Source organism: Malaclemys terrapin, chromosome 2 (genome assembly GCF_027887155.1).
Source record: "Malaclemys terrapin pileata isolate rMalTer1 chromosome 2, rMalTer1.hap1, whole genome shotgun sequence".
NCBI lineage: Eukaryota > Metazoa > Chordata > Testudines > Emydidae > Malaclemys > Malaclemys terrapin.
The window spans coordinates 124,884,913-124,898,176 of record NC_071506.1 but is presented as its reverse complement, the minus strand read 5'-3'; the positions used below and the strand labels follow the sequence as shown (position 1 = coordinate 124,898,176).

At 40.3% G+C, this 13,264-nt stretch overlaps 1 long non-coding RNA gene across 1 annotated transcript in view; it reads right to left on the bottom strand.

The window, feature by feature from the left end:
- The window catches only part of LOC128831086 (uncharacterized), a 60,270-nt gene extending 48,087 nt beyond the window's left edge, over positions 1-12,183 (bottom strand). The window contains exon 1 of the long non-coding RNA XR_008443744.1: positions 12,042-12,183. This is a non-coding gene — a long non-coding RNA (uncharacterized LOC128831086). The remainder of the gene's footprint in view (positions 1-12,041) is intronic.
- Between the last annotated feature and the right edge of the window lie 1,081 nt (positions 12,184-13,264).

Sequence of the window (13,264 nt, the reverse complement as noted above, 5' to 3'; positions counted from 1 at the left end):
GTGCAGTGTCACTTCACAATGCAGAAGAGAGCACCAAATGCCTACGACTATTCATCCTTACATTGACCAGGACACATCAATGAATGAGGGATAGAATTTAAGCAACAGGAGAAGCTTGACACAGGGGAGGCTCAATACTAGACATGTTAAGTGGTTCATATGCAGGCGTTACAGGGCTCTTAACATGTAACCCATCACTTGGGGTACACTCTCCTTACTTAACCCTGTGATTCAGCTTGCTGTTCTGAATCCTTTCACCTTTCCCCTCCCCACTCCGTGAGGGGGACAGATGGTAATAAAATGGGGGCAGGCCTTGGCACATGAAGACCGAAGTTTCCACCTATCCCAGAGGTATAAGTTCCATCAGCAAAATCCCAGGTCTTTTACTTCTGGAAACCAGTCTTAACTGCACTGGAAACTGGCTGCAAATTGTGACAAACTAACATCTCTACATAGTACTACCACCAATTACTAAACCCCCTCAACTGTGTATCCAGGATGCTGCAAGGCAGGTAAGAAACAAAAATGAAAAGTCCCACCAGGCCTCTGCCAAAATGATTCCAACAGGAAGAAAATATTCCTTCCTGACACCCCTAGAAAGTGATCAAGTGGATCCACAGCATCTGCAAAAAATAGTTCTGATACTAAAATTGGGGGGGGGCAGCTGAAGTGGAGCAGGATGAGGCTCCCAGGAATTCAAGATAAGGTTTAAATTAATGAAAAGTGGAGAAGGAGAGGTCACTCAGCTCCCCTTCTCCTTCAGCTGGTCAATGGGTTTACAGATCCTTCAAAAGGAGATCGGGGGGTACCCTCCATTCTCTCAGTATGTGCTTCCTCTTTGTCACAATCTTCAGAGGACATGTCAAGTTTCCCACCTGTCTAATATATATATATAAACATGATAAATAGTTCCTCTCCATAATAAAAATGTCACCATGTCTTTTTTGAAATAAAAAAAAAAGTAACAACATTTGAATAAATGCTAACAGAAGGGAGAGAAAAAGAACAGAAGAAGAGCCTGTCAAATTTCTTTTGTCATTATCATAAATTCAGAATGTATTTCTATTCTTTCTTCATAGGCATAAGTATAAGTCTGATCCATTATACAGTTCTTATAATACCTATAAAACACTAATGAATGTATCCCTACAGGATACAGCATATTAAACTCATAGGGTTCCTCAAAAATTTAATAGAATTCTATATAAAGATATTCCAAAAGCTTACAGAATTTAACAGAGAGCTTCCTTTCTGTGGGGTTTTTGCAACACCATATAGAAAGCTACAGCATGGAAGAGGTGAAAAATTCAAGAGACACTTAAGGAGTAGATCTGTGGCAGTTTAATGCCCATAGTACCTGGAACCTGCTTTGCTGAATGAATGTGATTGTTCCAGTGATCACTGCAATTAAAAACCTGCAACTGGTCCATGCCAGCTGACTTTTGTTAACGGGGCTCAGGCTGTGGGACTATTTCACTGCAGTGTAGACGTTCGATCTTGGGCTTGTAGCCCAGATTCTTGGACCCTCCTTGCAGGGTACTTCAGTCTGGGCTCCAGCCTGAGCCCAAACATCTATGCTGCAATGAAACAGCCCCACAGCCTGACTCACGAGTATGAGTCAGCTGGCACAGGCCAGCCGCATGTGTCTAATAGCAGTGTATAAATACCCTTTGTAAATAAAATCATCCTGTACACAGAAGTTTAAAAAATACACAATTAATGAAACTACACAAAGCCATTGTGTGTTAACTACTATTATATGCATTTTAGAAATGTATGTATTTATTTGGGTAAACAAAGGCACAAAGTTAAGTATCAAAAGCTTTTGAATTAAACTCATAGCCTCATTTTATTAAATGGGAGTTCTTGCTATGAACTGTAATTGAGCAAGAGTTTCACCCCATCTACCTAAATGGGTTAACATATAATTACTCAACTGGCTCTTCCAAATACATAATTTTGCATTTGCAAACAGGTGCACCAGCAAGTATTGCAGATGCATTTTTAGAGGCAATTGATAACTTTACCCTAAGTGACTTTCACAGAATTATGCAGTGAGAAAGTGGCAAAATCCAAGTTAGAAACTAGGAGTCCTGACCCTGATTGGGGGGGAGAGGGCAGTGGAGAAGTCACAAAACAAAACTATAAAACTTATAAAAGTCAGACTATTTTTGAACCATTCAGCAAAATGTAATTGCAATTTATTTCTGCTGTAATTAAATGTTATTTTTAAAACCAAAATCTATAGAAGGAATAATATTCTGCATTAACTCTATACATTTTTTAGAATTTCTACAGAATGCTTTAATAGACACTGTTTCCATTGATGTGATAGACCAACCTTGTGAGGAAAAGGAAGTAGTAGTACAATTAGGCAGCATAGATGCTGTGAAAACTTCAATATCCCAGGGAATACAGAATTCTAACACAAATACAATTTTAAAAAGCTTTGTATTGGTTTCTCAAGAGAAGGAGCATTATCTGAATGGCAATAGTGGTAGTTTCTGTCAATGCATTGTTTTATTTTCCAAAATAGAACATATAGGTTTTCTGGGTCTCTTCTGCTCATTTATCAGCACAGCACTATCCTCTGTATTCCTTCTGCTCACCAAAACAGAAAGTCACTCCTGTGCAGAGGGCCTATAGCCTCAAAATAGGATTTATGTGGGATTTAAGTAGTGCATAGGTCTTGTGATGACCCTCTGCATATGGGTGATTTTCACCTTTAGGTCTTATAGTTGAAGGCTATAAAACCTTGAATTCTCTATTAAATTGTTACTTCCAATTTGTGAATGGTCACAGCTAATTTTTTTCTTCTTGATATTAGTCAAAGATTTGTAGACCTTTTACAAAACCTAATTGTGTAACCCAATTGGGTTGTACCTCTGTCATGAGGCATTTAATACTATAATAATTTTTAATGAAATACTATAGCATCATGTTTAGACATTCTGACATACCTTGGTGGGATATTCATTTTCCAGCTTGTGGTGATCTGAAATGTTTTCAGTATCAGTGATGATAAAATCAAGGGACTGGACTGGAGTATATAAATACACAGTGGTTTGTTTCAAGCAGGTTGGCTCCTGTGAGGTCACTGTGAAAGCTGGAGATGCTAATGTTTTCAAAAGTCAATTGTAGTGAGAAACAGATGGTGCCAGAATAACATCTAGTGAGCTATAATTCTTGAACACTGCTATTCTGTTCAATATAGGTTATTATACTGTGTTCCTCAGCCAAGTATCTGAGGGGCTTCAAGTAATGCATTAAGTGAGGTGACTAACAATTATCATCTGTTACTTATTCTCTCATCCTCTCCCTAGAGGGATATGAATATGTAGTAGATTGTCTTGACAGTTTGGAAGATATACGCAACAGGAATACTTGGAGATGAAGATACGCCAACCCCAATTAATGGGATAAAGCAAAGGCAAAGAAGTGATATACACACAGACCTTGCTATGCATTTATGTTAGAGAAAGCAAGGCCAAAGAAATGTGCCGTGCATTTGCAATGAAGGTAGGTTTGGTTAGGTATCCCTCATGATGGCTGCTTATATTATTCTATTAAATAATAATAATATTAATTGCAAGGTTGAGTTTTTGAAATCAAATAAGCCCCTTGCACACTCTGTGCCAATACTGACAAATTGTTTTGCATGAGCTCTTGGATTCATGACACTCTGCTGTGACATTTTGTGACAGCTGCTGAAGTGAATCAAAATAAAGGGTTTTATTTAATTAAATATAAAAATGAGTAATGCAACAAGTACAGCACCCATTGTGTTATTTTAGTTGCAGTTAAATTAAATGAGTGTTATATTACCCTTAAATTAAGTTTTCAATGGGGAATTTTGAATTAAAAATGCCTAACTGAATCATAGAAGTTGTTGCGGTGATACTAGAGATTTGGCACCTGACTAGGGGACAGTTGGGGCTTCTAGACTATGATTCTTGGCACTCTAACCAATTCCAGCTTCTCTCAACTACTTTTACTTATGGTTTGTACTCTTAGGGTTTTTTTCCCCTTGCGCTCTGATTTATCCAAGAAAAAAAAAAATCACAAAAGTTTTAGCCAGTTTCCATTCCTCGCTCAATTTTTCATTAAAAAAAAATATATAGAAATGTTTCAACTAGGTGTACTGCCCTGTCCTTTCATCTTTGATTCTGCTCATGTTCAATCCATAGGACTCTCTTTTCTCAGCTTCCCTGAGATTGGTTTCCCCTAGCTTGCTCCCTTTCAGATATATTCTCGTACCCAGTAGTGTAGTCAAGGGTAAACTGAGTTTAGCCACTTCTCATTTGGGGACTATGACTTTTTTTTTAAAACACCACACCACTGCTCCTACCAATATACCTCACTATTTTGCTCTACCCTCAAGTACCTCTATTTTGGCTATTGTGCATCCACTTCTGTTCCCCATGTAGCCATATGATTTTTTAATGATTTTTCTTAGGCCCTGAGTACAGTGGAGCTGGAACAATGTTTGCAGAACTATTTTTTTGAAACCTAAATCTTGCTACCAAGATGCTGCTGAAACAGTTTGCCTGACCAGCATGCACACAGGTGAACAAAGGATTTTAAACTGGTTTTCAAAACCACAGTATAAATCACTAACCTAGCAGGGTTTGGTGAACCCGTTTAACAAACATCTCACCTCTTTCATACTCTGGCCAAGGAAACAGAGTTAACATCCATTCTGGCTTATGTTCAATGCCATCGCCATTGCAATTTCTACTACTTTGGGTGGCCAAGTTAGAACACTGTAGCTCCTCGACCAATTAAAACACAGTTTGGTGTTGCAAAGTGGATGGGGCACAATCATGTTTCCAAGTCATGAAGTAGCCCTGCAAACATCCACAGCTATGACATGGTTTGGAAATATATAGTTCAGACCTTGCTATGCTGCAAGACACAACTGTGTTTATCACATTTTCCAGGCCAGTGTTGGAGTACCATATACCGCAGAAATTACACAGTTGGATCATTGTTGCTTGATGGGGCCTTAAATAGTTTTTTTTTTCACTTTTATTTTATTTGAAAGATTTCTGCCACCAACAAGTGCCTGCCTGCATCTCTTATTAACTTTCACTTTACATTTTTTAAAAAAATGTTCATTAAAAAACTCCTTATGAACCTTTTTAAAGTTTAAGTGACTTTGAAGCCTTTTAAAAGCATTTCCCTCCCTCCGCATCCACATTTGTTATATCTGAAGTGCACACATGCAGTTCACTTTTATTCATTTAAAAAGCTTTCTTGGAACTTTTAATTGGTCCCCACTAAGCCGTCTTGCTATGAATAGAAAGGTTTTTTATATATATATATATATATATATTTATTTAAAAAAAAAAAACAAAAAAACAAGCTCCATCGGTGACTAGGAAAATGCTATCAAATTCCCAAATTCTTAGAGGTATTCCATCACTACCATTGCTAGACTGGAACATGGAGTTTGATTTCCAAAGCTAGGTTCCGACTTACTGGCTATCAGGGACTGGAACTACTGTAAAGGCAGCACAAGGTCTCAGCCTTGGGAAAAAATCTTGTATCACTTAATAGTAAACCCTCTAGCTGATTAAACAGCTCTAAGCAGGGGCACCCCCCATTACTCTGGGGAAATTAGGACCCAGATGGTGCTTTACTTTACTTCCTCATCAACATATAAACCTTCACCCCCACCCCCTGCCATGTGGGCTTGGGGAAAAACTGCAGAGGAGCCAGCCAGAGAAACTTGAGCCTTGAGGAGCAGCTGCAAAAGCAACCAAATCAGGGAAGGGACCATCAGATATTCAGAGAACTTTCTGTAGTTTTCCAGAACTTTTTCTGCCTTCGGATGATTGAATGTTTGCTCTAAACCTCTCCCTCCTCATTCCTCACAGACCACTTCCCTGGACTTCTTCCCCTATTCTCCCCTGCCCTGTCCTCCAAAGCCCCTTCTCTTCACTTTTCTTTAAGTTTAGCTCATCCCCTTCAAACTAAACGCACAAAATAAATAAACTATGTGACTAACATGATGTTTGCTGCCATCACATTGTTCTCTCTGCTTGTGACGTTTACCCCTTCCCATTGGTGCTGGAACTAGGGGTGTTGGCGGTGCTGCTGCACTCCCTGGCTTGAAGTAGTTTCCATTATATACAGGGTTAACAGTTTTGTTCAATGGCTCTCAGCTCTCCCCCTATATAAATTATTCCAGCACCCCTACCTCTTCCCCACCCTGCATTGGTTTAGTCCAGGGGTCGGCAACCTTTCAGAAGTGGTGTGCTGAGTCTTCATTTATTCACTCTAATTTAAGGTTTCGCATGCCGGTAATACATTTTAATGTTTTAGAAGGTCTCTTTCTATAAGTCTATAATATATAACTAAACTATTGTTGTATGTAAAATAAATAAGGTTTTTAAAATGTTTAAGAAACTTCATTTAAAATTAAATTAAAATGCAGAGCCTCCCGGACCGGTGGCCAGGACTTGGGCAGTGTGAGTGCCACTGAAAATCAGCTCGTGTGCCGCCTTTGGCACACGTGCCATAGGTTGTCTACCCCTGGTCTAGTCTATTTAGATTGCAAGCTCTTCAGAGCAGGGACTGTCTACTACTCTGTATGCATACAATGCCTAGCACAATGGGGCCCCATTCCTAGTTAGTTCTTAGACACTGTCCTAATAAACATGACTAATAATGATAAAATCAAAAAGCAGTTCTCCATCTAGTTCTCTTGAACTCAGAGAATGCTGGTTTTAATACAACACTTTCTTTAAGATTGTAGTGAAGGAAATGGAACAGCAAGTATCTCAGATTTTCCTGTACTATAGAATACAAGCAAACATTTTCTTTGTGAAAATGGAGATTAGTTGCCCATTCATTTATAAAGAAGTAGTATTATTGTGTATGATGGCATTACTATGTATTCTGTCACATCTGCTCCTAGAGTTTGTCCATGGCTGCTTGTTAAAGCTATATCTCATCTGTGACATATTTCTCAGCACCCCAAGATCAAAACATGTACTTTCAATCTGGATCAGTGGTTTTCAACATTTTTTCATTCACAGACCCCTAAAAAATTCCAAATGGAGGTGCAGACCCCTTTGGAAATCTTAGACATAGTCTGCAGACTCCCAGGGTCTGTGGGCCACAGGCTGAAGAGTAGTAGTCTAGATCACTTATTTTTGATTTCTCACTCTAACAAATATATAAGAAATATACAATAATCTCAATATAAGAGAAAAGGCCATACACTGACTGTCTAACATAGGCAACCTTAATTCTGGCATTTCCTAACTATGGAGTGCTTGACTTTGCAACCTTTATTTCTTATTTTGGCATATTTCTTGTCGTCATCATTTTCTATTTTTGTTTGTTTGCTTAAATAAAAACAGAAATCACATCATGTGGAACCATTTTGATCCCACATGAGTCATCAGGGCTAGGACATTTAAATTCACAGTACAGACCTCTACCATTTGAGTTAACAGAATAACTTGACAGTAGTGGTAGGCTGCTATCCTCTTTGTGATCAGTAATGCCTGGGGGATGAGACACACTTTGCGAGTGAGTTTCACAGCTTTTTTGCTGACAGCAGAGGAGTAGGTTCTTAGGAATTCTGGGTTTGTTTACAGGTTTTGAGAGAAGTGTGCACCAGTCTTTACGGGCCCTTCTGCTTCATCTCCCCACAATCTGCCCTCAACCCCTTTCCATATCCATCCCCTTCTTACCATGTCTCCCTGTGCTCCTACCTCTCACTTTATGTGTCTGTCCCCACCTGCTTTCATCACTTCTGGACTGCCTCACCCCTAGCTTGCTTCTGTCAGCCTCTAACCCTCCCCACTCCTTTGCATTCAAGCAGGTAAGACACTTTTCCCCTTCTCATCCAGGATGCCTTGACATCAGAAAGGGAATCATGGAGAGCACAACAGCTATTCTCCCTCTTCTCAGTTCCAGTGCTTGGACTAGAGCACCCAATTTCCACTTACACACTCAGTCCTATTGACTATGCTGCCTCGTAAGTTTCTCTTATCTAAAAACTAAACACATCTATAACAACTCGACTTGTGTAGTACTGCTTTCATTATTTCAGTGAAACTTTTACATCTGAACTAATGCTGAAGACTTATTAAAAACATAGAAACAAATAGCCTCATTTACAAACATTCATCTCAGTCCGTACCAATTGGGTTGTACAAATTTAACTGAAGGGGGGAGGGGGGAACAGTGACTTAGTTCATTACAGGTGTGGTCCTGTAAAGAACTAAGCACCTGTCAATTGAAGATTCAAGCCCTACTATAAAGCTGGCTATAGAGAGAGAGAGATACACACACTATAAACAACATCAACTATTGTAACATTTTCAAACTACAATATTACAAAACAGACAGGTTTCACAAACTCACAAATTAACATTAAAGTTCTATGTTGCACTTTGTTTTGTGTAAAACCTGCGTGAAACAACAGCAGTAATAGTAACACCTTGCAATTACATAGCACTGATGCTGAGAACAGTTTCTGCACAAACAAGTAATGAAAGGTTAATAAGATACAAACAATACAGATATAATAAATACAAACAATATACTGCCATTATTTTAGGTATTATCCCATATAGCATAGGCTTTACTACATACAAAAGGAAAAATCAAATGCTTATTTTATTGAAACAACAAAAAGGAGGAAAAACACATACATCATTGTTTATGGTGGAAGCTAAATGTAAGAGCAATTCATTTATTTTAGAGCGTGTATCACGACTCATTTATCTATTTCATTCTTTGGAGACAAGTATCAGAGGGGTAGCCGTGTTAGTCTGAATCTGTAAAAAGCAACAGAGGGTCCTGTGGCACCTTTAAGACTAACAGAAGTATTGGGAGCATAAGCTTTCACGGGTAAGAACCTCACTTCTTCAGATTTCTTTGGAGAGAAATCTAAGCTAAATGAACAGGAAAATGTCACTCTGCTATCAACAAAACTCTCAGCACTTTTAATACATAGTCACATCTTGAAAAATATATTGATCTGTGTTGTGAAGCTGAATTTAGACCCTCCACAAAAGTTCATGTTAAGTCATTTTCTGTTTATTATTCACTCCTAACAACATTGGCAAATCCATTAGGTGCTGACAGTTGCATTGTTTTTCAGACGAGAAATTCTTTGTCTCTTCTCAATGGAGAGAAAAGTTACAATAACCTTTTAATGAGATTCATCTGATCTCTAATTAGTAACAAATGCAAAACTCAAGCACATTTGACAAAAAAGCAATACAGTCATTAACTCAGTCATCACTGTGTTTTTGGTAAAATAAGAAAACTGACTGAGCAGTCAATCTAGAAACTGAATTCATGATAGACTTATTTCTGTCAAGAGGGTATACCAAAGGGAAGACATTTTAAATTTCACTGAAAAAAAAAACAACAACAACAAAAACCACTCCTTTTCAATTACTGATTTTTTTTAAATAGTCTTTGTGATTATAGAAAATGCAAATAGTTTTCATATATTCTGGAAGGCATGTCAAGTAATAATAAATATCTACATAAAATGGATATACTGTTTCTATGGCACTATGCATGGACTAATGTGCTACTCATAATGAGTAAAAGTGGTTGAATTTTGATCCTAAATTTGCAAAACTGTTTCAATTTTAATCTCTTTCTTTCACCTGTTCAAAGCGTTCATCTTTGCAGCTTATTTCTTTGTCTAGGCTTGGATTCTGTCTTCTATATTTTACTTTTTTAAATTAGAGAAAAATCCTTATGAGGTGGTTGGTGGGCATGAAAAAAAAAATACTGATTCCTCACCCTATGTGTGAAATGGAACTACAGCAAAGACAGCTGAAGTTTAATACTTGTCCAAGGCCATTCACGTTGTGGCCAAGAGTCCTCTCTGCATGCCTCCTTATGCTGCAACACCATACAGCAGTCACTCTGCCCCTGTTTTCCTCAGGGTTTTCAGCTGATCCACCCAGTCTCCAACCCCTTCCGGAATGAGGTTACTTAGCTCTTCAGCTTAATTATATAAGAGTTCCACGCCTTTCCAGGGTACCCGTTGCACAAAATAAACACAGAGAAACAAAGTATTCCGGCCTTCCTGGGCTCAATCCTCAGCAAAGTCTTCCCCACTTCCTATCCCCAGCTGCCCCACATAGTAAATTGGAAGTCTATTCTCCCTCCCAAACAGCCACCAGCTGAGCTGGACTCTTCCTTTTTGCTTCTCCCTGGAAGCCAAACACTAGCTTCAGGTGTCACGGGATGGATCTATTAAGGCATCCAGCCACCCATTAAATTTTTTCTGACTCGGGTGGAGTCTATACACACTATCATATCCACCATCATGGATGAAAGTAGTTTTCTTCATGTGAGTCTTCACAGTGAAGCCACCAGGACTACTCCCATGCATACAATTACTGAAACAGATAAGTTCTTGCAGCATTGGGTCCATAATAATCAGGGACGAAAAGGCTCTTTCTTGGTTGTGGGGGACTCACACTGGTTTTGATTTAGCAGAGACATGACCATTTGATAATTGTACATGAAGTATCTGTGATTTTTTTTCCCCTTGAAATACAGCTCCATTTGAAAATGCTACTCTTTAAAATGGTATGCTGGAGGTCCTTTTGCATGGTTTCCCAGTGACTTCAGGTCTAAGTTTACTCAGTTTACTATAGAGGCAGTTTATCAAGATTCTCGCTCTCTGACATATGATGCCACTGCTCACGGATATGGTGCCATTTTAAGTGCTTGGTCACAGATACTACCAGCACCAGTAAGTTAGCACTAAAAATAAATAAAAGAAAGTGAAAAGAAAGCCACTACATAACTACAATAGAGATTTACTGAAAAAGAAGTGTGCATTATCGAGTCTGATCCTGGTCCCACTGATGTCAATGGCAAAATCAAACGTGAGCAGGATTGGGCCTTTTATGTTCAATAAGCACTACTTTAAATGTTAGAAACACAGGATGTGGCTACAGTAAACACAGCATGTGTTGTTGTATTACTGCTTAGATAACCTACTGGTACTTAACATACAGCAATCATCCTAGTTAATTTAAATCCTTCTTGAGTCATCTAATTTAAAGTGTAAACATGAAAGCTTACTTACCTATTGTACTATACTACAATTCCTCTCATGAATATACACATAGCTATAGAATAAAGAAAACCACTACCTAATTAACCTTATATGTTCATACACTGAATAGTAGAAAAATAATAATAAAGCTCACTGAGGTCCACAACGCACACACGACTTAAGCAGCCCTTAATGAATCATAAAGACCCAAGAACAACAATGAGAATCAGTCTTCCATGTACATAATGCACTGTGAGACAGCAATATTACAGGAAATATTTTATGCTGCATACAAAAATAGTCTCAAATAATAAGAATGTCACCATCATATTGCAAGGGACTGTTGAACACACTCCGCCTGGTGGAATTCATAACAATCTAACAACCCACAGTTCTCTGTGGATTTCAAAATGCAAATTCATTTATGCGTCTTTAAACCAGGAAAAGAAAGATGTGTTGTCCCATGAAATGCTTGTTTTTGTTCATGACTGGAGCCAAAGCACATATCTATGCATATGAGCAGATGTCGTTGTCCTACAATAGGCCTGGCATCCCTCTGCGTAATGCTTTATAATTCCTATTTTATAGTCATCTTGAGATTTAAAAAAAGAAAAAAAGATTTTTTTCTTTAAGTAACATCCAATAAATCCATGTTGGTTATACTGTCAGATGAAATTAACTACAGTGCAGGACTGCACAATGCTTTATTGTAACCAATTTAACATGAACCAACTGGTTCACATGGACTTGTGCTATCTGATTGCACTTGGGTGAAGGTCACTTCTTTCCTTCTTTTTTCCCCTGAAAAATCATTTTTTTTCTTTAAGATATGGGGGCATATGTGTCTACAGTGTTTCCTGTATGACTAGGGGAAACAGTGTCACGGGATCTGCAGCAATGTTTTTTAACCATGCAGGGGATTGGGGTGTTAAACATGACAGGAGGCATTCCTTGTCCCAAAGAACCAAGTTTTTATTTACCTTACCTGTTTTCCTTCGGAAAGTGGTCAGGGTTTTGGAAGGATGCATAATCTATCCCAAGCTTTGTTAAGTTTTTTTCTTCCTCCTTCATTTTCCTGTTTTTACTTGCTTCCAGGGCCGGCTCTAGGCACCAGCAAAGCAAGCAGTTGCTTGGGGCGGCAGATTTGCAAAGGGCACAAGAATCCAGCATGGGAGCTAAGAACCAACAGGGGCCCCTGGGAGCTGTAGTTCCTTGGTTAGCTCCCTTCCTATAGAGCCAGCCCTGGAGCAGGAAAAGAACTACATTTCCCAGCATTCCCTCGGTCACTAGTAACAGGAAGGGGTGTGGGAAAGGAGTATGGAACTGAAATCTGCAGCTTGCTGTGAATGGTAGGAACAGAGGCAGCTCTAGGTTTTTTGCTGCCCCCCCCCACACACACACACAGAGCCCTGGGCTCTTCCCCCCCCCGCATCCCCAGCCCCCCATCCGCACCTCCTGCCACCCCAGCCCTGGGCTCTTCCCCCTCCCCCCGCACCTCCTGCCACCCCAGCTCTGGCCCCCACCTGCACCCTCCTGCTGCCCAGCCCTGGGCTCTCCCCCACCCACACCCCCTGCCGCCCCAGCTCTGCCCCCCCCCCCCCGCATCCCGGCTGCCCCAGCTCTGGCCCCCACCCGCATCTCCTGCCATCCCAGCCCTGGGCTCTCCCCCGCCCACACCCCCTGCAGCCCCAGCTCTGGCCCCCACCTGTACTCCCCTAGCCCTGGGCTCTTCCCCCCACCCGTACCTCCCGCTGCCCCAGTCCTGGGCTCTTCCCCTCCCTCCCCCCCCCCGCACTCCCTGCTACCCCAGCTCTGCCCCCCCCCCCGCACCTCCTGCCGCCCTAGCCCTGGGCTCTTCCCCCCCCCCCACCGCACCTCCTGCCACCCCAGCCCTGGGCTTCTCCCCCAAAGAAGGAATTGTGGGGACTAAATGGACAGTGCACCTCTCTATCTGAAGCCTAGCAAGGGAGGTATGTAGATCCCACTAGAATTTAAAATGAAAAGTAAGGGAGGGGAGGCTCTGGACCTGGGCAGCTTTAGATACAGTACCAGACACTTAGGAGGATTTCCACTTCTGAGCCATGGAAGCAGAAATTGACTTTTCCTCTCCAGATATAGCTAATATTCAGAAAGGGAATCTAGCACCTGCCTTCCAGATTTGAACACCCTCAAAATTCAGGAGTGCTCAAGCTCAATTTGCGCAGCTGT